Source organism: Bos grunniens, chromosome 1 (genome assembly GCF_055505025.1).
Source record: "Bos grunniens cultivar Pamir isolate PY7600 chromosome 1, Bosgru_T2T1.0, whole genome shotgun sequence".
NCBI lineage: Eukaryota > Metazoa > Chordata > Mammalia > Artiodactyla > Bovidae > Bos > Bos grunniens.
The window spans coordinates 121,385,562-121,408,529 of record NC_141165.1 but is presented as its reverse complement, the minus strand read 5'-3'; the positions used below and the strand labels follow the sequence as shown (position 1 = coordinate 121,408,529).

At 39.2% G+C, this 22,968-nt stretch overlaps 1 long non-coding RNA gene across 1 annotated transcript in view; it reads left to right on the top strand.

Moving 5' to 3' along the window:
- LOC147380179 (uncharacterized) overlaps positions 1-22,968 on the top strand; it is a 35,908-nt gene that overhangs the window by 10,444 nt on the left and 2,496 nt on the right. The window lies entirely within an intron of this gene.

Genomic DNA, 22,968 nt, shown 5'->3' with positions numbered 1-22,968 from the left:
AAGTTCAAGAATTCTTTTGGAATGCAGAAAATACCCAATACCCAACAAGATAAAGTTTAGATTTTCTGGTAGCCAATAAAGTATTACTAAGTATGGAAAGAAGCGAGAGAGTAAGACTTACTATTATGAGGCTATAAGCTACTTAATCAAAACCCATCCAGAATAGACATACCTGTTAGTAAACAAAACCATTAAAACATTTATTTTAACTTTATTTCATATATAAGCAAATTAAGAAGATATATGAAACATTAAAAAGATCCAAACCAAATTTGTAAAGTTGCAGTGTGTGAAATGAAAATGTTGAATGTAGTTAATGGTAGGTTGCTGCTGCTGCTGCTGCTAAGGCACTTCAGTCGTGTCCAACTCTGTGCGACCCCATGGACGGCAGCCCACCAGGCTCCTCCGTCCATGGGATTTTCCAGGCAAGAGTACTGGAGTTAGAGACTCTAAAAGAAAAGTTTAGGGATTAATAAACCTGAAGATACCACAAAAGAACTATTCAAAATAAAGCACACAAAAAAGAGGGATTTTTTTTTTTTTAAATGAACAGAGCTATGAGCTGCAGCACAATTGAAGCAGACTAATCTACACATATTTGTAGTCCCTGAAAGAGAGGACAGAAAGGAAGAGATAGAAAAATTATTTGAAGAAAACCTAAACTAAACTTTCCAGCTTAAATGAAAAACCCAGCTAAAACTTTCCAGATTAAATGAAAACTATAAAGCTACATCTCCAAATATTAAGCACAAGAATCATGAGTAAAAATATACCAAGGTACATCATAATCAAATTGCTCAAAACCAAGGGAATCTTAAAAACAACTACATGAAAAAATGCAAAATACACAGTATATACATGTGACAGCAGATTTCTAGTCAGAAACAGTGCAAGTAAGAAGACAGTGAAGCAAGAACATTAAAGTGCTGAAAAGAAAAAAGTGTCCTTTCTATACACAGTGAAAAATATTTGAAAGATGAAGGTAAAATAAAGACATACAAAAGCTGAAAGATCTCCAGTATACCCACACTGTAAGAGGTAGTCAGGGAAATCCTTCAGTTAGAGGGAAAATGATGTAAATATGACCAACACTAAGGAATGAATAATTCCAGAAATGGTAAATTCATGGGTAATAAGTATTTCTTTATTATCTAAACCTTTTAGAAGATAATTGATTATTTAAACAAAAATCATAACAGTACAGTGTTGAGTTTATAACAGACAAGCTATATAACAAAAAATATGATGACCACAATAATGCAAAGGTCAGGAGAGAAGAAGGAGGTATGTCCTATTGTAAAGTTCTCTTGATATACTTGAAGATGCATATGATAAAGCAATGGAGTAGGAAATGGAAATCCACTCTAGTATTGCCTGGAAAATTCCATGGACAGGGGAGTCTGGAAGACTACAGTCCATGGGGTTACAGAGATTTGGACACGACTGAGCTTGCATGCAAGGCAAGGATGATAAAGGTATATACAATAAAACTTAAAGCAACCACAAAAATGACAAAGCAGTAAGTTAAAGCTAATAAGAAAATAATGGAAATAAAATTTTACAAAATATTTAATTAAATCAAATGAAGGAAGGAAAAGGGAGAAAAAACAGATGAATAAAGTAGAAAAAATATTTAAATCTACCCATACTATCCACATTAAATGCAAATTGTCTAAATACCCCAATTAAAAGCATAAAATTGTCAAATTGGGTTAAAAAATCAAGACCCAACTCTATGCTACCTACAAAAATACACACTTCAAACATAAAGATAGAAATAGCTAAAAGTATAAGAATGGAAAGATATACCATGCTATTAATAATCAAAGAAAGAATTAATAATCAAAGAAAGCCAAACTTGGCTTCCCAGGTGGCACTAATGGTAAAGGACCCACCTGCCAATGAAGGAGACATAAGAGACCCTGGTTCAATCCTTGGGTCAGGAGGCTCCCCTGGAGGATGAAATGGCAAACCATTCCTGTATTCTTGCCTGGAGAATCCCATGGACAGAGAAGTCTAGCGCATGTATTCTATGGGGTTGCAAAGAGTCGGATCCAACTGAAGCAACTTAGCATGCATGCATTAATATCATACAAAATAAATTTCAGCGCATAGCATTTTACCAGGGTAGAGAATGTCATTTCACAATGGTAAAGTTGGCAATTTATCAAAAGGACAAAACATTCCTAAATGTTTATTCACCAAATAAGAAAGTTTTAAAATACATGAAACAAAATTTATAACTATAAGGAGAACTTGGCAAGTCTACAAGTATATATAGAGAGTTTAATACCATTGTCTTAATAATTAATGTAATGTGTAGATGTAAAATCAGTAATTGTCCTTAGAGTTCAGTAATCTATGGCCTGAGAGTGAAATCCACCCTCTGTCTGTCCCACCTGATTTTGTAAATAATATTTTATTATGTTAACATTCTTTCACTTGTATGTATTGTGGGCTTCTTTTGCATCACAACAGAAGGTGGCTATGGCTGTTTACACACTGTACCAAAATAGTAGTATTTAGGGGAAAAGTATATAGTACTCAGTGCCTATATTTTGTATAGAACAAAAATAAAAACCAACACATCAAACTCTGTGAAACACCCCTAAAGCATTACTTAGAGGGAAATTTATAGCACTAAGAGCCAAAAAAAGAAAAAAATAAAGATCTCAGATAAATTAATTTCCACCTTAAGAGTTGCATAATTGTGCCAAAGACTCTATGGCCTGCAAATCCTAATATTTTTAGCATCTTTTTCTTTATTGAAGAGTCTATTAATGCATGACAGAGAAGACTAGGAGAGTATCACTACTTTGACCTAATGGATGTTTATAGACTACTCCATTCAACAGGAACAGAAGACATTCATTTCAGATGCACACGGTACATCTACCAAGAAAGACCATATTTTGAGCCATAAAACAAGTTTCAGTTCAAAAAGATTAAAGTCATACAATGTATATTCTCTGATCATAAATAGAATTAAATGAGGATGATGGATGTATCTGTCAAATCGTTCACAGTGGTGGTTTTATGTGTGTACACATATGTCACAATTTACCAAGTTGTACAGGTTAAATATGTGCAGTTTATTGTATATCTGTTACATTTCAATAAAACTGTTTGAAACATAGGCTTGAAAAGTAATCTGGGCAGTTCAACTTCTCCAGACTGAGCTTTGTTGGTCAGCAGGCAGCTGGCTGGCATGGAATGACCTCAGTCAGCTGAGATGACTTAATTCTTTTACCTGTACTCTCTCATCGACCAGCATGCTAGCCTGGGCCTTTTCATAATATGGTAGGAGGGTGGCACAAAGGAGAAGGCACAGCTGTGTAAGAGAGCAGACAGAAGCATGCTTACTTCTTGAGGCCTAAGACCTGGCACACTGTCCTTTCTGTTGCATTCTGTTGGTCAAAGAGAGTTGGAGGGCCAGTCCAGATTCAAGGGATGGAGGAAAATACTCTCCCTTCTGAGTAGGAGAACTGCAGTCATGTCATAAGGAAAGGAAATAATTGAGGCTGTTTTTTGCAATCAATCTTAGGATCATTATCAACTCATGGGTTTAATCCTATTTGATGTATTTTAGCAGTCGTAGTTATACTGCATTCCAATTGTCTGTATTAGGGCAATGGGAGCCACCATTTGCTTGAAGCCCTGCCACATTCTCTAAGTCTGGAAACCACATTTTCCAGATTCCCCTTTCTTGTGTGGTTTTAGGTCAGAGTGTGACAGGAATGCATGCAAAATGTGAAAGTTGAAAGTGGAGGCAGAAGCCATTATTTGCACGAGTTTGCTGTGGCCAGATTCATTGGCTTCACAGATCTGTCCATGAGCTCACACTTCAGAGTCACTGTAGGTGGAATGACAGCTTCTCAAACTCTTCTACAATTCTTTCTTTTCAAACTGATTTCAGTTTCATGCTGAAGAATTAGAGATGTGATCCTCCAGCTGCTTTCTCAGCTTTTCCACACTCATGTAAATTCAGATTCTTATATTTATATTCGCATAATAATTGTGTGGCTCTTCTCTTGGTTGAATCTAGACTGATAAAGAGGTTCTTCAAGTTGGCCTCTGAGGCCTTTTGATATAATATTGTGTAATCTTTAATAATTCTCTTACTTTCTGGTGTAAGAAGATACTCTAAGTTTACCTTTTATTATTACTGCCCAAGATCTGAAATCAGCCATTTCTTCAAGGACCAGCTATTTTTTTTTAAAGTTACTTAGAATAGTTGCTCTCTGAGTACATGGTTTATTAATAGCTCCTTTCACTATCTGACATTAAGTCATAACATATTTGCTTATTGTCTGTCTCCTCCTCTAGAATATGTCTAATGGAAACAAGGACTAATGGGATACCAGTGTATCTCTAGTATATTTTCAGCTACTAAAATGCTTTATTTTCTTAGTCTTATCAAGTGATTTCTTACATTTTCTATTTTACTACTAAATAGCTTGAGCCCCTTTAATGTAGAATTAACTCCTGTACCAGAAATTTATTTATATTCTTACTTTGTCTATAAAATATATCCCAAAGATTTCTGACATCTGTTTTTTTAAGGCTATGTGCAATGAAGAAAATGTTGGCAAGATAAGTTTAATTAAAAAATACTATGCAAGGTAACAAGTCAGTTGCTATTTTTTGTATTTATTACACTGAAATTAATTTGAACATTTACAATTTCAGAAAAAAAATCTCAGGAAAGTGCCTGTGATATGCAGCCAGGCATTTTTCTTCCAAGGACAAGCCTTGGATTATATACAATAAGAATCTACTAAACTGGGGCAAAAGTAAGTGTGGCTTTGAGCAAAAATTTGTTGCAATGCAGCTGTCATGTGACACCTAGTAGCTCTGTGGGTTTTGTGGACACAAAAAATAAACAGTGAACTCAGAAATGTATCACCACAGTAGTGTATTTTATATAAATATGCCAGTGCCAAACATTTGATGCTAACCACAGAGCAAAAAAGTCAGTATGCAGATTAATACACGGTAAAAATTGAAATATAAATAATCAGAGTCACACCAGTACAAACCACATGTTTTTCATAAAATGTCTTCAATTTGAATACTTAACTGTCAGGCTGCTGCTGCTGCTGCTAAGTCGCTTCAGTCGTGTCTTACGATGTGCGACCCCATAGACGGCAGCCCACCAGGCTCCCCCATCCCTGGGATTCTCCAGGCAAGAACACTGGAGTGGGTTGCCATTTCCTTCTCCAATGCATAAAAGTGAAAAGTGAAAGTGAAGTCACTCGGTCGTGTCTGACTCCTCGCGACCCCATGGACTGCAGCCTACCAGGCTCCTCTGTCCGTGGGATTTTCCAGGCAAGAGTACTGGAGTGGGGTGCCATCACCTTCTCCAACTGTCAGGCTAAGTATCTGTAATTGGAGATTACAGTCTAAAGAAATACAAACTCTCTACTATAAACTCCAGTGATTTGATTGAGATAAAGGAGTACCTATAAATCTCTTGATGTTTTAACAAATTTGATGTTTAACAAAAATTTTTGGTGTTTTAACAGCTAAATTAAGTGTAATTAGAGAGGTCCTTTATGTTTTACCAAGTCAATATGCCTTAATATAAAAATTAAAATGTTGAAATTATATTTGCATTTCCAAAATTCATCAGGTTTTTAAAAACAATTCTTTTCTTTATATTTTTGTATTCTTTTATAATTTGCTTATACAGTCTTCAGAGATCCTGTGAATTATTCCTATCTGAATTGTTCAGTTTCAGTGTTTTGTAAAGTAGCAACAGACTGAAAATGGAAAATGTTAACTCTAAATAAATCAGAAACCACTCACAGATTTCTTAAAGCCAAAAAAGTAAACAAGAATAATCTAATTGGTGCTGCCAAGCCAATATCTTAAGTTGTGATCTACAAAATGAGACTATTTGGTTAACTACAAGTAAGTTAAAGAGCTAATAGTATTTTTATTCTTTTTATGCTATTAATATACTTTATGTCAAACCAGGGAAGGCTATAATAAAAATAATCTATTGATGTATAATAAAAATATATCTATTTTTGATAGCTCAAAATTCATTTCACTGCAAGCCTTGCTGGGACAAGGAATAAGGAAAGCAGAGCATGGTGGGTAACAGTAGTCTATTTCCTGTAGCAGCATATGGGAAGAATCAGATTGTAAGTCTTCTGGGCTGGGCTTTCTTCTTAAATAAATACCGTGCTGTGCTATGCTATGCTAAGTACACACACACTAATTTTCTTCTATCTGTGTTGTCCTGGAAACAAACACCAACATGGAGTTAGAAATGCAAGAGCTATAGTGGAGACCACACATGTGTAAGAGGGAAAGCAGAGGGACCAAAAGTGGCCAAAGAAAGGCTACAACCTACAGTGCAAGTCTGACACATGTGAAAGTGAAAGGGGAAGCAAGATCGGGGAGGAAGAGCCTCAGACCACGCTGCAGAGAAAGTCTCTATCAGCCCAGTGGGGAACGCTGGTGCAAAATTGTCCATAGTTTTGAATTGGGAAGAAATTGCATGCTCTGCTAACCTGCTGTGTTTAGTCTCTCCAGGGAGCTGCTTGAAGACAGCTTGGCCTTAATTTGAACCCTGGAGTATAACCTGAAGGCACTGCTGTTGGAGGCTGTCAGCTCACTGTACTTGTGGCAGCTTCTTTCTCTTTTGTAAAAATATGTCTTAATTGAAATATAGTTGATTTACAATACTGTGCCAATCTCTGCTGTACAGCAAAGTGACTCAGTTATATACATGCATAAATTGTATTTTTTTTTAATATTCTTTTCCATTATGGTTTGTCACCAGGCTTCCCTGGTAGCTCAGCTGGTGAAGAATCCGCCTGCAATTTAGGAGACAGCAGTTCGATTCCTGGGTTGGGAAGATCCTCTGGAGAAGGAATAGGCTTCCCATTCCAGTATCCTTGGGGTTCCCTTGTGGCTCAGCTGGTAAAGAATCTGCCTGCAATGTGTGAGACCTTGGTTGGGAAGATCCCTTGGAGAAGGGAAAGGCTACCCACTCCAGTATTCTGGCCTAGATAATTCCATAGACTGTATAGTCTATGGGGTCACAAAAAGTCAGACATGACTGAGTGACTTTATCTTTTATGGTTTATCACATAATTTTGAATATAGTTCCCTGTTCTATACGGTAGGACCTTGTTCATCCATTCTAAATGTTATAGTTTGCATTTACCAACCCCAGACTCCCAGTCCATGCCTCTTCCTCCCCTCTTCCCCTTGGAAACCAAATTCTGTTCTCTGTGTCTATGAGTCAGTTTCTGTTTTGCAGAGAGGTTCATTTGTGCTGTATTTTAAGATTCCTCATGTAAGTGATATCATATGGTGTTTTGTCTTTTTCTGAGTAACTTCACTTAGTATGATAATCTTTAGTTGCATCCATGTTGCTGCAAATGGCATTGCTTCATTCTTTTTTCTGGCTGAGTAGTATTCCATTTATATATATGTACCACATCTTCTTTATCATTTCATCTGTTGACTGGTATTTAGGTTGTTTCCATGTTCTGGCTATTGTGAACAGTGGTGCTATGAACATATGAACAAAGGAGTTCCAGAAAAACATCTGCTTCATTGACTATGCTAAAGCCTTTGACTGTGTGGATCACAATAAATTGTGGAAAATTCTTAAAGAGATGGGAGTTCCAGATCATCTTACCTGTCTCCAGGGAAAAGTGTATGTGAGTCAAGAAGCAACAGTTAAAACTGGACTTGGAACAACTGACTGGTTCAAAATTGGGAAAGGAGTACAAGGCTATATATTGTCACCCTGCTTATTTAACTTATAGGCCGAGTACATCATGCAGAATGCTAGGTTGGATGAACCACAAGCTGGAATCAAGATTTCCAGGAGAAATATCTATAACCTCGGATATGAAGATGATACCATTCTAATGGCAGAAATTAAAGAGGAACTAAAGAGCCTCTTAATAAATGTGAAAGGAGAGTAAAACTCAACATTCAGAAAACTAAGATCATGGCATCCAGTCCCATAACTTCATAGCAAATGGAAGGGGAGAAAGTGTAAATAGTGGCAGATTATATTTTCTTGGGCTCCAAAAATCACTGTGGACAGTGACTGCAGCTGTGAAATTAAAATACCCTTGCTCCTTGGGAGAAAAGCTATGACAAACCTAGACAGAATATTAAAAAGCAGAGACATCAGTTTGCCCATAAAGGTTCATATCGTCAAAGCTATTGTTTTTCCAGTAGTCATGTACAGATGTGAGAGTTGGACCATAAAGAAGGCTGAGCCCTGAAGAATTGATGATTTCAAATTGTGGTGCTAGAGGACTTGTGAGTCCGTTGACTATAAGGAGATCAAACCAGTTTCACTCCTAAAGGAAATCAACCCTGATTATTCATTGGAAAGATTGTTGTTGATGCTGACACTCTAATTCTTTGACCATCTGATGTGAAGATCTGACTCATTGGAAAAGACCCTGATTCTGGGAAAGATTGAGGTCAAAAGGAGAAGTGGGTGGCAGAAGATGAAATGGTTGGATGGCATCACCTACTCAATGGACTTGAATTTGAACAAGCTCCAGGAGATAATGGAAGACAAAGGAGCTTGGTCCGTGGGATTGCAAAGAGCTGTATACGAGTTAGTGACTGAATGACAGCAACAACAACAACAGGTGCCGTGCCATTACAGACCATCAAGGTCAAAAAGTGGGCCATGACCCAATTCCTGGAACTCCCCACCCCTTCCCCCAAATATCTAGAATACTCCTCCCACGCATTAGCCTATAAAATTACCTGCCTGTTTAAAAACTGACAACCGCATACCCTGGTGCTTCTCTCACCTTCTGAGATGGCCTACACTGTCTATGGAGTGTGATTCTAGGTAATTCCATGTCTTACCTATTACTTTGTCTCTCACTGAATTCTTTCTGCAGTGAGACATCAAGAACCCAGGCTTCATTAAGTCTTGAGACCAGGTATGACCTCAGTTACAAGACTATAGGGTCAAGTCCCAATCTGAGTATCACAGTTTTAGGAGAATGTCAAAGAATTAGGAGTCATTTTTAATCTACCAAAGAGCCCAATTACCATTCAGTAATTCTTGCATATAAATGATATTCTTAAATATATTTTTTCAGTACCCAAAAGAAAGAAACTTTTTGTTCCTCTCTATTCTCAGATTAATACTGCTATAGCTATATTACACTGTACCTTATATTATGCTACTGTCTATATTTTAATATATTTAAATATTAAATATAGTTTAATTACCACTTCTAAAGTCTATACTAAGATATTTTATATTTATGCCCAAGTTGTTTATATACCAATATGAATGAAAAGTGAAGGCAGAAATTTCATAAAGCTCATTTTACTCCTCACTCTTTGCTTCTTTGCCTCCCACTGTTTAAATACTTCCAGTCTCTTTGCTCTTTTAAAACAGATAGAGTGTGCAATTATAAGCATCTCAGCATGCACAGACTTTTTCTCATTATCATTAAATGATAGAATGTAAACCCCAAAGTATTTTGGGAACCACATAGACCAAATTTGGCATTTCACAGGAGTGAAATCTAAGGCTCACAGAAGTTTACACAAGCTTGTTCAAATCATGCAAATAATTTATGGATGAACCTAAAGTAACATTGAGGGTTCATTGATCCTCTTTAGTTGTACAAATAGCATATGTGTTTTTTGTTGGTATATTTTTCAAATGGAATTTTATTAGAAAACTAAAAAAGTTTTAAAAATTTTTTATTGGAATATAGTTGATTTATAATGTTGTGTTAGTTCCAGAGGTACACAAAATAAATCAGTTATACATATACCTATATCAACTTTAAGATTCTTTTCCATATAGGTCATTACAGAATATTGAGTTGAGTTCCCTGTGCTATGTAGGGAAAACTATTTTTAAATGCCAAATTAACCATATTCAGAACACCAAGCCATAGAAATGATTGAATTTCCTCTGATTTCCTAGTTACATCCTTCTTATCTCTTAACACAATTCTGGTGACTTTCAGTTCATTTCAGTTCAGTCGCTCAGTCGTGTCCGTCTCTTTGTGACCCCATGAATTGCAGCACGCCAGGCCTCCCTGTCCATCACCAACTCCCGGAGTTCACTCAGACTCACGTCCATCGAGTCAGTGATGCCATCCAGCCATCTCATCCTCTGTCGTCCCCTTCTCCTCCTGCCCCCAATCCCTCCCAGCATCAGAGTCTTTTCCAATGAGTCACCTCTTCGCATGAGGTGGCCAAAGTACTGGAGTTTCAGCTTTAGCATCATTCCTTCCAAAGAAATCCCAGGGCTGATCTCCTTCAGAATGGACTGGTTGGATCTCCCTGCAGTCCAAGGGACTCTCAAGAGTCTTTTCCAACACCACAGTTCAAAAGCATCAATTCTTTGGCGCTCAGCCTTCTTCACAGTCCAACTCTCACATCCATACATGACCACAGGAAAAACCATAGCCTTGACTAGACGAACCTTTGTTGGCAAAGTAATGTCTGTGCTTCTGAATATGCTATTTAGGTTGGTCATAACTTTCCTTCCAAGGAATAAGCGTCTTTTAATTTCATGGCTGCAGTCACCATCTGCAGTGATTTTGGAGCCCCAAAAATAAAGTGTGACACTGTTTCCACTGTTTCCCCATCTATTTCCCATGAAGTGATGGGACCAGATGCCATGATCTTCGTTTTCTGAATGTTGAGCTTTAAGCCAACTTTTTCACTCTCCACTTTCACTTTCATCAAGAGGCTTTTGAGTTCTTTTTCACTTTCTGCCATAAGGGTGGTGTCATCTGCATATCTGAGGTTATTGATATTTCTCCCGGCAGTCTTGATTCCAGCTTATGCTTCTTCCAGTCCAGCGTTTCTCATGATGTACTCTGCATGTAAGTTAAATAAGCAGGGTGACAATATACAGCCTTGACGTACTCCTTTTCCTATTTGGAACCAGTCTGTTGTTCCATGTCCAGTTCTAACTGTTGCCTCCTGAACCACATACAAATTTCTCAAGAGGCAGATCAGGTGGTCTGATATTCCCATCTCCTTCAGAATTTTCCACAGTTGATTGTGATCCACACAGTCAAAGGCTTTGGCATAGTCAATAAAGCAGAAATAGATGTTTTTCTGGAACTCTCTTGCTTTTTCCATGATCCAGCGGATGTTGGCAATTGGATCTCTGGTTCCTCTGCCTTTTCTAAAACCAGCTTGAACATCAGGAAGTTCACGGTTCACATATTGCTTAAGCCTCGCTCGGGTCACTTTAGCTTTATGCAACCACTGACTCTTGACTGTTTACAAGATAATTTCTTGTGGAAGATATTGGGTTGGCCAACAATTCATTTGGGTTTTTCCATAACATCTTTCGGAAAAATCTGAATAAATTTTTGGCCAGCTCAATAGAATGCATTTTCCTTCCATAGGAACCTACTGGATGGTTAGTCACTACCTCGGATATCTAGTGGAAAACTAACCCGTCTTAAAGAACCTATAAGAGGCAAATCAACTGTAGATTTCATCTTAACTTATTGGCAAATTTAGTTTTCCTCAGGCTGCTTGCCTGGTAATGAGGACACAGGTGATAAATAGCACTTGAGTAGATAAAATTAAAACACCAAGGTTTATAATTAATGCATTTATTCATTTAATTGATTTTATAAATAACTAAGAAGCTGAAGTTGAACGGTTCTATGAAGACCTAAAAGACCTTTTAGAACTAACACCCAAAAAAGTTGTTCTTTTCATTATAGGGGACTGCAATGCAAAAGTAGGAAGTCAAGAAACATCTGGAGTAACAGGCAAATTTGGCCTTGGAATAAGGAATGAAGCAGGACAAAGACTAATAGAGTTTTGCCAAAAAAAATGCACTGGTCATAGCAAACACCCTCTTCCAACAACACAAGAGAATACTCTGCACATGGACATCACCAGATGGTCAACACCAATATCAGATTGATTATGTTCTTTGCAGCCAAAGATGGAGAAGCTCTATACAGTCAACAAAAACAAGACCAGGAGCTGAGTGTGGCTCAGATCATGAACTCCTTATTGCCAAATTCAGACTTAAATTGAAGAAAGTAGGGAAAACCACTAGACCATTCAGGTATGACCTAAATCAAATCCCTTATGATTATACAGTGGAGTGAGAAATAGATTTAAGGGACTAGATCTGATCGACAGAGTGCCTGATGAACTATGGAAAGAGGTTCGTGACATTGTACAGGAGACAGGGATCAAGACCATCCCCATGGAAAAGAAATGCAAAAAAGCAAAATGGCTGTCCGGGGAGGCCTTACAAGTAGCTGTGAAAAGAAGAGAAGTGAAAAGCAAAGGAGAAAAGGAAAGATATAAGCATCTGAATGCAGAGTTCCAAAGAATAGCAAGACAAGATAAGAAAGCCTTCCTCAGTGATCAATGCAAAGAAATAGAGGAAGACAACAGAATGGGAAAGACCAGAGATCTCTTCAAGAAAATTAGAGATACCAACATTTCATGCAAAGATGGGCTCTCTAAAGGACAGAAATGCTATGGACCTAAAAGAAGCAGAAGATATCAAGAAGAGGTGGCAAGAATACACAGAAGAACTGTACAAAAAAGATCTTCATGATCCAGATAATCACGATGATGTGATCACTGACCTAGAGCCAGACATCCTGGAATGTGAAGTCCAGTGGGCCTTAGAAAGCATCACTACGAACAAAGCTAGTGGAGGTGACAGAATTCCAGTTGAGCTATTCCAAATCCTGAAAGATGATGCTATGAAAGTGCTGTACTCAATATGCCAGCAAATTTGGAAAACTCAGCAGTGGCCACAGGACTGGAAAAGGTCAGTTTTCATTCTAATCCCAAAGAAAGGCAATGCCAAAGAATGCTCAAACTACCACACAATTGCACTCATCTCACATGCTAGTAAAGTAATGCTCAAAATTCTCCAAGCCAGGCTTCAGCAATATGTGAACCGTGAACTTCCTGATGTTCAAGCTGGTTTTAGAAAAGGCAGAGGAACCAGAGATCCAATTGCCAACACCCGCTGGATCATGGAAAAAGCAAGAGAGTTCCAGAAAAACATCTATTTCTGCTTTATTGACTATGCCAAAGCCTTTGACTGTGTGGATCACAATCAACTGTGGAAAATTCTGAAAGAGATGGGAATACCAGACCACCTGACCTGCCTCTTGAGAAATCTGTATGCAGGTCAGGAAGCAACAGTTAGAACTGGACATGGAACAACAGACTGGTTCCAAATAGGAAAAGGAGTACGTCAAGGCTGTATATTGTCACCCTGCTTATTTAACTTACATGCAGAGTACATCATGAGAAACGCTGGACTGAAAGAAGCATAAGCTGCAATCAAGATTGCCGGGAGAAATATCAATAACCTCAGATATGCAGATGACACCACCCTTATGGCAGAAAGTGAAAAAGAACTCAAAAGCCTCTTGATGAAAGTGAAAGTGGAGAGTGAAAAAGTTGGCTTAAAGCTCAACATTCAGAAAACGAAGATCATGGCATCTGGTCCCATCACTTCATGGGAAATAGATGGGGAAACAGTGGAAACAGTGTCACACTTTATTTTTGGGGCTCCAAAATCACTGCAGATGGTGACTGCAGCCATGAAATTAAAAGACGCTTATTCCTTGGAAGGAAAGTTATGACCAACCTAAATAGCATATTCAGAAGCACAGACATTACTTTGCTAACAAAGGTCCGTCTAGTCAAGGCTATGGTTTTTCCTGTGGTCATGTATGGATGTGAGAGTTGGACTGTGAAGAAGGCTGAGCGCCAAAGAATTGATGCTTTTGAACTGTGGTGTTGGAAAAGACTCTTGAGAGTCCCTTGGACTGCAGGGAGATCCAACCAGTCCATTCTGAAGGAGATCAGCCCTGGGATTTCTTTGGAAGGAATGATGCTAAAGCTGAAACTCCAGTACTTTGGCCACCTCATGCGAAGAGGTGACTCATTGGAAAAGACTCTGATGCTGGGAGGGATTGGGGGCAGGAGGAGAAGGGGACGACAGAGGATGAGATGGCTGGATGGCATCACTGACTCGATGGACGTGAGTCTGAGTGAACTCCGGGAGTTGGTGATGGACAGGGAGGCCTAGCGTGCTGCGATTCATGGAGTCTCAAAGAGTCGGACACGACTGAGTGAATGAACGGAACTGAACTGAAGAGAAATTCAGTTATTATAAGAAATCTCATTCCAAGGAAATGACAAATTCATTCAGTCAAGGTGACAAACAACTCTCTCAAATGCCAGGTCAAGTTTAAAAAATTTGATAGTACTTTTCCTGTAGACTATTCTCATTACTGAAGATATAGCACCTACTTTATGAGTTCACTATCAATCAGCTCTAGGTGTTTTAAGACTGAAAGTATAGACAAAATTCTTTAAAAAGAAGGGCTATTAAGTACCATACACATCCTAGTGTGTCATAGAAGCAGCTGGGTGAAGCGGGATGATGCCAAATTTATAAAAAAGATTATCAAAAGTATCAGTGATTCCTGAATTTTCAGAGAATTGAGCATAAAGTGAAACAATTGACACCTTTTATGCAGATCCTTCAGAGTATAATTCTAAATTAATATGACCACCATACCTTAGGCACCTCTCACACTCATAAAAGCAAAACATATATGACAGATTCTCTTTGTAATGGGTTTGATAGGCTCCCACTACCTAATGGTCAGTTGTTTGCTCTAGGGATATTTCCTGATGAGGAAGTACACATACAGATGTACCAGAAAATAAAAATCCCTGTGACTCTATTACCCAGAGATAAATGTAAATACCTAAGGGTGGATATATTGTAATTTCTTTTTTTTTTTTTCATTTAAAAACATGACGTGAAATAATTTTCATGACTAAATTCTCTTCTACAGTATATTTTCCTAAAAGTTGTGCAGCATTCAATCCTATGGCTGGTTTGGAAAAATATACTAATTGTTAACCATTTTAATTTTTTTTTTTTACTATTAATAGCAACACTGGGTGAATATTCTAGAAACATTTTGGTTGCATACATTCATGAATATTTATTTACGACGGAATCAAAGAAGTGAAATCTCAGGGCCAAAAGGTTTGCACATTTTAATGTTTTTTTAGCTTATTCCCACATTGTATCTAGAATCTGTAATTTGTATTGTCTTAGCAATTTGAGATACTCATTCTTCCCATACACTAACATTAAAAAATAGTATCATCTTTACCAGCCAGAAATATTTACATCACTAATATTTTAACTTTCCTTTATTTGACGAGTGAACTTGTGCTATGTGCGTGTGTGCACATGTACTCAGTCATGTCCAACTCTTTGCAAACCATGGACTGTAGTCTGCCAGCCCCTCTGCCCATGGAACTGTTCAGGCAAGAATACTGGAGGGGGTTGCCATTTCCTACTCCAGCGAGTCTTCCAGACCCAAAGATTGAACCCGTGTCTCTTGCATCTCCTGCATTGGCAGGCAGATTCTTTAACACTGCACGACCTGGGAAGCTCTATTGTACTATACTGCAATTTTCTTCTCTCTCCATATTCTCCCCTGTTAGAGCTTCTTCTTGAGAATAGCTGCCTAGTCTGGCATCCCCTTAGGTCTAGAGCAGAGTGCTCTCACAACACCTGAGTAGTTTATACCCAGTAATATGTGTTGAATAAATGAAAGTGACATCATAAAATATAAGTCAAGAAACATAATAGATGGTGAGTATATGTAACCCATGATATAGAAATTTGTTAAATACACATGCACACAAAAGAACAATTCACACATACGTAAGTAATATTAAGAAATTCATTCATTCTCTCATTATAGGAACCCTGTTTGGTACTAACTGGATAAAGGTCAGTCTTAAGTAATGAAAATCTTTAACCTTGGAATTTTTTTGCGTGATTTTACTAATTTATGGTCATACACCCAAAACTTGAAGAAGGTGCTTCCAAATCCTTTCAAGCCTACTATGCACCTGCTACAATGAACAGATGAGATGTATTTGTAATTTGAGCGTTCCCTTGCCTGTATTAAATTCTTTGTTAAAACCTCAGAAATTAGATTATCTTAAGTAATATGATGAATTCTGTTGATTATTCAAATGCTGATTAAAAGACCTAGTTATTGTACAAAATGTAATAAAAACCTCAGAGCAAGGAGTATAACCAGGAGAATACTAGGTACAAGCATGTGGAGTGAGTGAGGGTGTTTCTGTGTGTCTCCCTCCATCATACTATCAACCAATTAAGTGAAATAAAGTTCACTTTGCCCTGCTTCATTCCATATTCCAAGGCCAAATTTGCCTGTTACTCCAGGTGTTTCTTGACTTCCTGCTTTTGCATTCCAGTCCCCTATAATGAAAAGGACATCTTTTTTGGGTGTTAGTTCTAAAAGGTCTTGTAGGTCTTCATAGAACCGTTCAACTTCAGCTTCTTCAGCATTACTGGTTGGGGCATACACTTGGATTACTATGATATTGAATGGTTTGCCTTGGAAGTGAACAGAGATCATTCTGTCGTTTTTGAGATTGCATCCAAGTACTGCATTTCGGACTCTTTTGTTGACCATGATGGCTACTCCATTTCTTCTGAGGGATTCCTGCCCACAGTAGTAGATATAATGGTCATCTGAGTTAAATTCACCCATTCCAGTCCATTTGAGTTCGCTGATTCCTAGAATGTCGACATTGACTCTTGCCATCTCTTGTTTGACCACTTCCAATTTGCCTTGATTCATGGACCTGACATTCCAGATTCCTATGCCATATTGCTCTTTACAGCATCGGACCTTGCTTCTATCACCAGTCACATCCACAGCTGGGTATTGTTTTTGCTTTGGCTCCATCCCTTCATTCTTTCTGGAGTTATTTCTCCACTGATCTCCAGTAGCATATTGGGCACCTACTGACCTGGGGAGTTTCTCTTTCAGTATCCTATCATTCTGCTTTTTCATACTGTTCATGGTGCTCTCAAGGCAAGAATACTGAAGTGGTTTGCCATTCCCTTCTCCAATGGACCACATTCTGTCAGATCTCTCCACCATGACCCGCCCATCTTGGGTTGCCCCACGGGCATGGCTTAGTTTCATTGAGTTAGACAAGGCTGTGGTCCTAGTGTGATTAGATTGACTAGTTTTCTGTGAGTATGGTTTCAGTGTGTCTGCCCTCTGATGCCCTCTTGCAACAGCAATTGTCTTACTTGGGTTTCTCTTACCTTGGGCATGGGGTATCTCTTCACTGCTGCTCCAGCAAAGCGCAGCTGCTGCTCCTTACGTTGGGCAAGGGGTATCTCCTCACTGCCGCCCTTCCTGACCTTCAAAGTGGGATAGCTCCTCTAGGCCCTCCTGCGCCAGATAATCATGATGGTGTGATCACTGACCTAAAGCCAGACATCTTGGAATGTGAAGTCAGGTGGTCCTTAGAAAGCATCACTATGAACAAAGCTAGTAGAGGTGATGGAATTCCAGTTGAGCTATTTCAAATCCTGAAAGACGATGCTATGAAAGTGCTGTACTCAATATGCCAGCAAATTTGGAAAACTCAGCAGTGGCCACAGGACTGGAAAAGGTCAGTTTTCATTCCAATCCCAAAGAAAGGCAATGCCAAAGAATGCTCAAACTACTGCACAATTGCACTCATCTCACATGCTAGTAAAGTAATGCTCAAAATTCTCCAAGCCAGGCTTCAGCAATATGTGAACCGTGAACTTCCTGATGTTCAAGCTGGTTTTAGAAAAGGCAGAGGAACCAGAGATCCAATTGCCAACACCCGCTGGATCATGGAAAAAGCAAGAGAGTTCCAGAAAAACATCTATTTCTGCTTTATTGACTATGCCAAAGCCTTTGACTGTGTGGATCACAATCAACTGTGGAAAATTCTGAAAGAGATGGGAATACCAGACCACCTGACCTGCCTCTTGAGAAATCTGTATGCAGGTCAGGAAGCAACAGTTAGAACTGGACATGGAACAACAGACTGGTTCCAAATAGGAAAAGGAGTACGTCAAGGCTGTATATTGTCACCCTGCTTATTTAACTTACATGCAGAGTACATCATGAGAAACGCTGGACTGGAAGAAGCATAAGCTGCAATCAAGATTGCCGGGAGAAATATCAATAACCTCAGATATGCAGATGACACCACCCTTATGGCAGAAAGTGAAAAAGAACTCAAAAGCCTCTTGATGAAAGTGAAAGTGGAGAGTGAAAAAGTTGGCTTAAAGCTCAACATTCAGAAAACGAAGATCATGGCATCTGGTCCCATCACTTCATGGGAAATAGATGGGGAAACAGTGGAAACAGTGTCACACTTTATTTTTGGGGCTCCAAAATCACTGCAGATGGTGACTGCAGCCATGAAATTAAAAGACGCTTATTCCTTGGAAGGAAAGTTATGACCAACCTAGATAGCATATTCAAAAGCACAGACATTACTTTGCCAACAAAGGTTCGTCTAGTCAAGGCTATGGTTTTTCCTGTGGTCATGTATGGATGTGAGAGTTGGACTGTGAAGAAGGCTGAGCACCAAAGAATTGATGCTTTTGAACTGTGGTGTTGGAAAAGACTCTTGAGAGTCCCTTGGACTGCAGGGAGATCCAACCAGTCCATTCTGAAGGAGATCAGCCCTGGGATTTCTTTGGAAGGAATGATGCTAAAGCTGAAACTCCAGTACCTTGGCCATCTCATGCGAAGAGTTGACTCATTGGAAAAGACTCTGATGCTGGGAGGGATTGGGGGCAGGAGGAGAAGGGGACGACAGAGGATGAGATGGCTGGATGGCATCACTGACTCGATGGACGTGAGTCTGAGTGAACTCCGGGAGTTGGTGATGGACAGGGAGGCCTGGCGTGCTGCAATTCATAGGGTTGCAAAGAGACGGACACGACTGAGTGACTGAACTGAAAGTTCACTGCCCTAAAGACTTTCTAGAGGGAAATCTTCCTAGATGATGAAGCAGCACACATCAATATGCCTTGTCATCCAGGAAAATTACCTCTTGCTATTACTTCTGTAGGAACACAGTTCAACTCCCAAACTTGTCCTTTCACTAAAGCCTGGAGTTCAGTCATCAGAGGAGGAAGAGAATAGAAGGTTGCATGATGGAGATTAAAATTTGACTTCATCTCTAGGATTCCATCACCTGGGCAGGGAGGCTGGGATCTGCAGTTCCCTGTCTGCAGGTTTGGTAAGCAGCTAGCCATTCTGTGCCACATCATGTTTTGTGTTTTGTCATATTTGTGTAGCATTACATGGTGCCTTTGAGGATTTTGCTGTACCTGAGTCTTACAAGTACTATTATTTCCTTGGTATGTTTTACATTCACTTGCTTTTTATACTTCAAAAGATTTATTTAAAGAGAAAGCTATTAAAACTGTAGTTGGAAAGTCAAAATGAAATATCCATGAATAGGACTTAACTATAAAAATAAATGTACTGAAAACAAAAATTTGTGCACATGGTGAGGAATGAGAATGCTTTTTGTAAAAGGGAAAGGAAGTTGGACAGGTTGTCTTAAAGCATTCATGGCTTTTCATTGGCTGAGTCCTAGCTAGGAAAGTATGGTGTCTTTCTTTTTCCTGTTGGGTTCTGCCATCATTACCATCATTACAGGCTTTGAGAGCTCCCCCTTCTGATCTTTAGGCTGTATTTTGATTGAGGTTTCTCTTTATTAATTTTTAAATTTGTCACCCTTCTCTCTGTGACTTTAAAGAAACTGAAAGTACTTAGATAAGAGATTTTTAACAACTTGACTTTTGAGTTCTTCAAAAATTGTTTCTGATTACTTGTTGCCAGATCCCAATTATGCACATATGGATTCCAATCAGCTATTTAGTTCTCAAATACGAATGAGCATCTATGAATCACTATCTACTTAAATAATGTTTCCAATTAGGAAGAGATAGATTAAATTTAAGCAGTCAAAATAGAAGAGCCTGGAAGAAAGAAAGACAGTGCAAGAGCAGAAGAAAGCTTTTAAAACATTAGTTGTCACAAGATAGAATTCTGCAGTCATACACCTAAAATGGGGTGCTATGTAAAGAAAATGTTCAGAAAACAAGATAGGGGTCTTAGAAATCAAAAACAGGATGGAATAAATGAAGGAGAATAAATTATCAAAGAAATAATATGAATGTAATACAAAATAATATGTATTCCATTTGTTTCCTTGGAGACCTTCTTTCCTTGCCCTCTTTCCTTTTGTGCCAACCTGAACCTGTTTTTCTGTAGATTCAATACAATTGTTATTGTTCAGTTGCTAAGCTGTGTCCAACGCTTTGTGACCCAATGGACTATAGCATGCCAGGATCCTCTGTCCTCCACTATCTCCCAGAGTTTGCTCAAATTCATGTCCCTTGAGTTGGTGATGCTATTTAATCATCTCATCCTCTGCCATCCCCTTTGCCTTTTGCTTTCAGTCTTTCCCAGCATCAGGGTCTTTTCCAAAGAGCTGGCTCTTTGCACCAAGTGGCCAAAGTATTGTATCTTCAGCAACATTCCTTCCAATGACTATTCAAGTTGATTTCCTTTAGGATCAAAAAAGCAAGAGAGTTCCAGAAAAACATCTATTTCTGCTTTATTGACTATGCCAAAGCCTTTGGTGTGGATCACAATAGACTGTGTGCATCACAGTAGACTGTGGATCACAATAGACTGTGGAAGATTCTGAAAGAGATGGGAATACCAGACCACCCGACCTGCCTCTTGAGAAATCTGTATGCAGGTCAGGAAGCAACAGTTAGAACTGGACATGGAACAACAGACTGATTCCAAATAGGAAAAGGAGTACATCAAGGCTGTATATTGTCACCCTGCTTATTTTACTTACATGCCAAGTACATCATGAGAAGCACTGGGCTAGATGAAGCATAAGCTGCAATCAAGATTGCCAGGAGAAACATCAATAACCTCAGATATGCAGATGACATCACCCTTATGGCAGAAAGTGAAAAAGAACTAAAGAGCCTCTTGATGAAAGTGAAAGAGGAGAGTGAAAAAGTTGGCTTAAGTTCAACATTCAGAAAACTAAGATCATGGCATCCGGTCCCATCACTTCATGGCAAATAGATGAGGAAACAGTGGAAACAGTGGCTGACTTTATTTTGGGGGGCTCCAAAATCACTGCAGATGGTGACTGCAGCCATGAAATTAAAAGACACTTACTCCTTGGAAGGAAAGTTATGACCAACCTAGATAGCATATTCAAAAGCAGAGACATTACTTTGCCAGCAAAGGTCTGCCTAGTCAAAGCTGTGGTTTTTCCAGTGGTCATGTATGGATGTGAGAGTTGGACTGTGAAGAAAGCTGAGCATTGAAGAATTGATGCTTTTGAACTGTGGTGTTGGAGAAGACTCTTAAGAGTCCCTTGGACTGCAAGGAGATCCCATCAGTCCATCCTAAAGGAGATGAGTCCTGAGTGTTCATTGGAAGGACTGATGTTGAAGCTGAAACTCCAATACTTTGGCCACCTGATGGGAAGACCTGACTCATTTGAAAAGACCCAGATGCTGGGAAATATTGGGGGCAGGAGAAGAAGGGGACGACAGAGGATGAGATGGCTGGATGGCATCACTGACTCAATGGACATGAGTTTGGGTAAACTCCAGGAGTTAGTGATGGACAGGGAGGCCTGGCGTGTTGCAGTCCATGGATTGCAAAGAGTTGGACATGACTGAGTCACTAAACTGAACTGAACTGAGGATTGACTAATCTCTTTGCAGTCCAAGCGACTTTCAAGAGTCTTCTCTAGCACCACAACTTGAAAGCATCAATTCTTCAGTGCTTCTTTATGGTCCAAGTCTCACATCTGTACACGACTACCATAATATTGATTATATGGACCTTTGTTGGCAAAGTGATGTCTCTGTTTTTTAATATACTGTCTAGGTTTGTCATAACTTTCCTTCCAAGAAGCAAGTGTCTTAGTTTCATGGCGGCTGTCACCATCCACAGTGATTTTGGAGCCCCACAAAATAAAATCTGTCATTACTTCCACTTTTCCCCATTCTATTTGCCATGCAGTATTTTGGCTGCCTCATGCGAAGAGTTGACTCATTGGAAAAGACTGATGCTGGGAGGGATTGGGGGAAAGAGGAGAAGGGGACGACAGAGGATGAAATGGCTGGATGGCATCACTGACTCGATGGACGTGAGTCTCAGTGAACTCCAGGAGTTGGTGATGGACAGGGAGGCCTGGCGTGCTGCGATTCATGGGGTCACAAAGAGTCAGACATGACTGAGTGACTAAACTGACCTGATCTGATCTGATTTGCCATAAAGTGATGGGACCAGATGCCACGATCTTTGTTTTTTGAACATTTTTTCACTCTCCTTGTTGTTGTTGTTCAATGACTAAGTCATGTTTGACTCTTTGTGACTCTGCTAAGAGTCACTGCAGCACGCCAGCCTCCCTGTCCATCAGCAGCTCCTGGAGGTTGCTCAAACCATGTCCATCGAGTTGGTGATGCCATCCAACCATCTCATTCTCTGTTGTCCCCTTCTCCTCCTGCCTTCAATCTTTCCCAGCATCGGGATCTTTTCCAAGGAGTCAGTTCTTTGCGTCAGGTGGCCAAAGTTTTGGAGTTTCAGCTTCAAATGAATATTCAGGACTGATTTCCTTTAGGATGGACTGGTTGGATCTCCTTGCAGGCCAAGGGACTCTCAAGAGTCTTCTCCAACACCACAGTTTAAAAGCATCAATTCTTCAGCACTCAGCTTTCTTTATAGTCCAACTCTCACATCCATACGTGACTACTGGAAAAGCCATAGCTTTGACTACACGGTTGTTGGCAAAGTAATATCTCTGCTTTTTAATATTCTGTTTAGGTTGGTCATAGCTTAAAAGAACAAGTGTCTTTTAATTTCATGACTGCAGTCAGCGTCTGCAGTGATACTAGAGCCCAAAAATATCAAGTCTTTCACTGTTTCCATTGTTTCCCCACGTGTTTGCCATGAAGTAATGAGACCGGATGCTCTGATCTTCGTTTTTTGAATGTTGAGTTTTAAGCCAGCTTTTTCA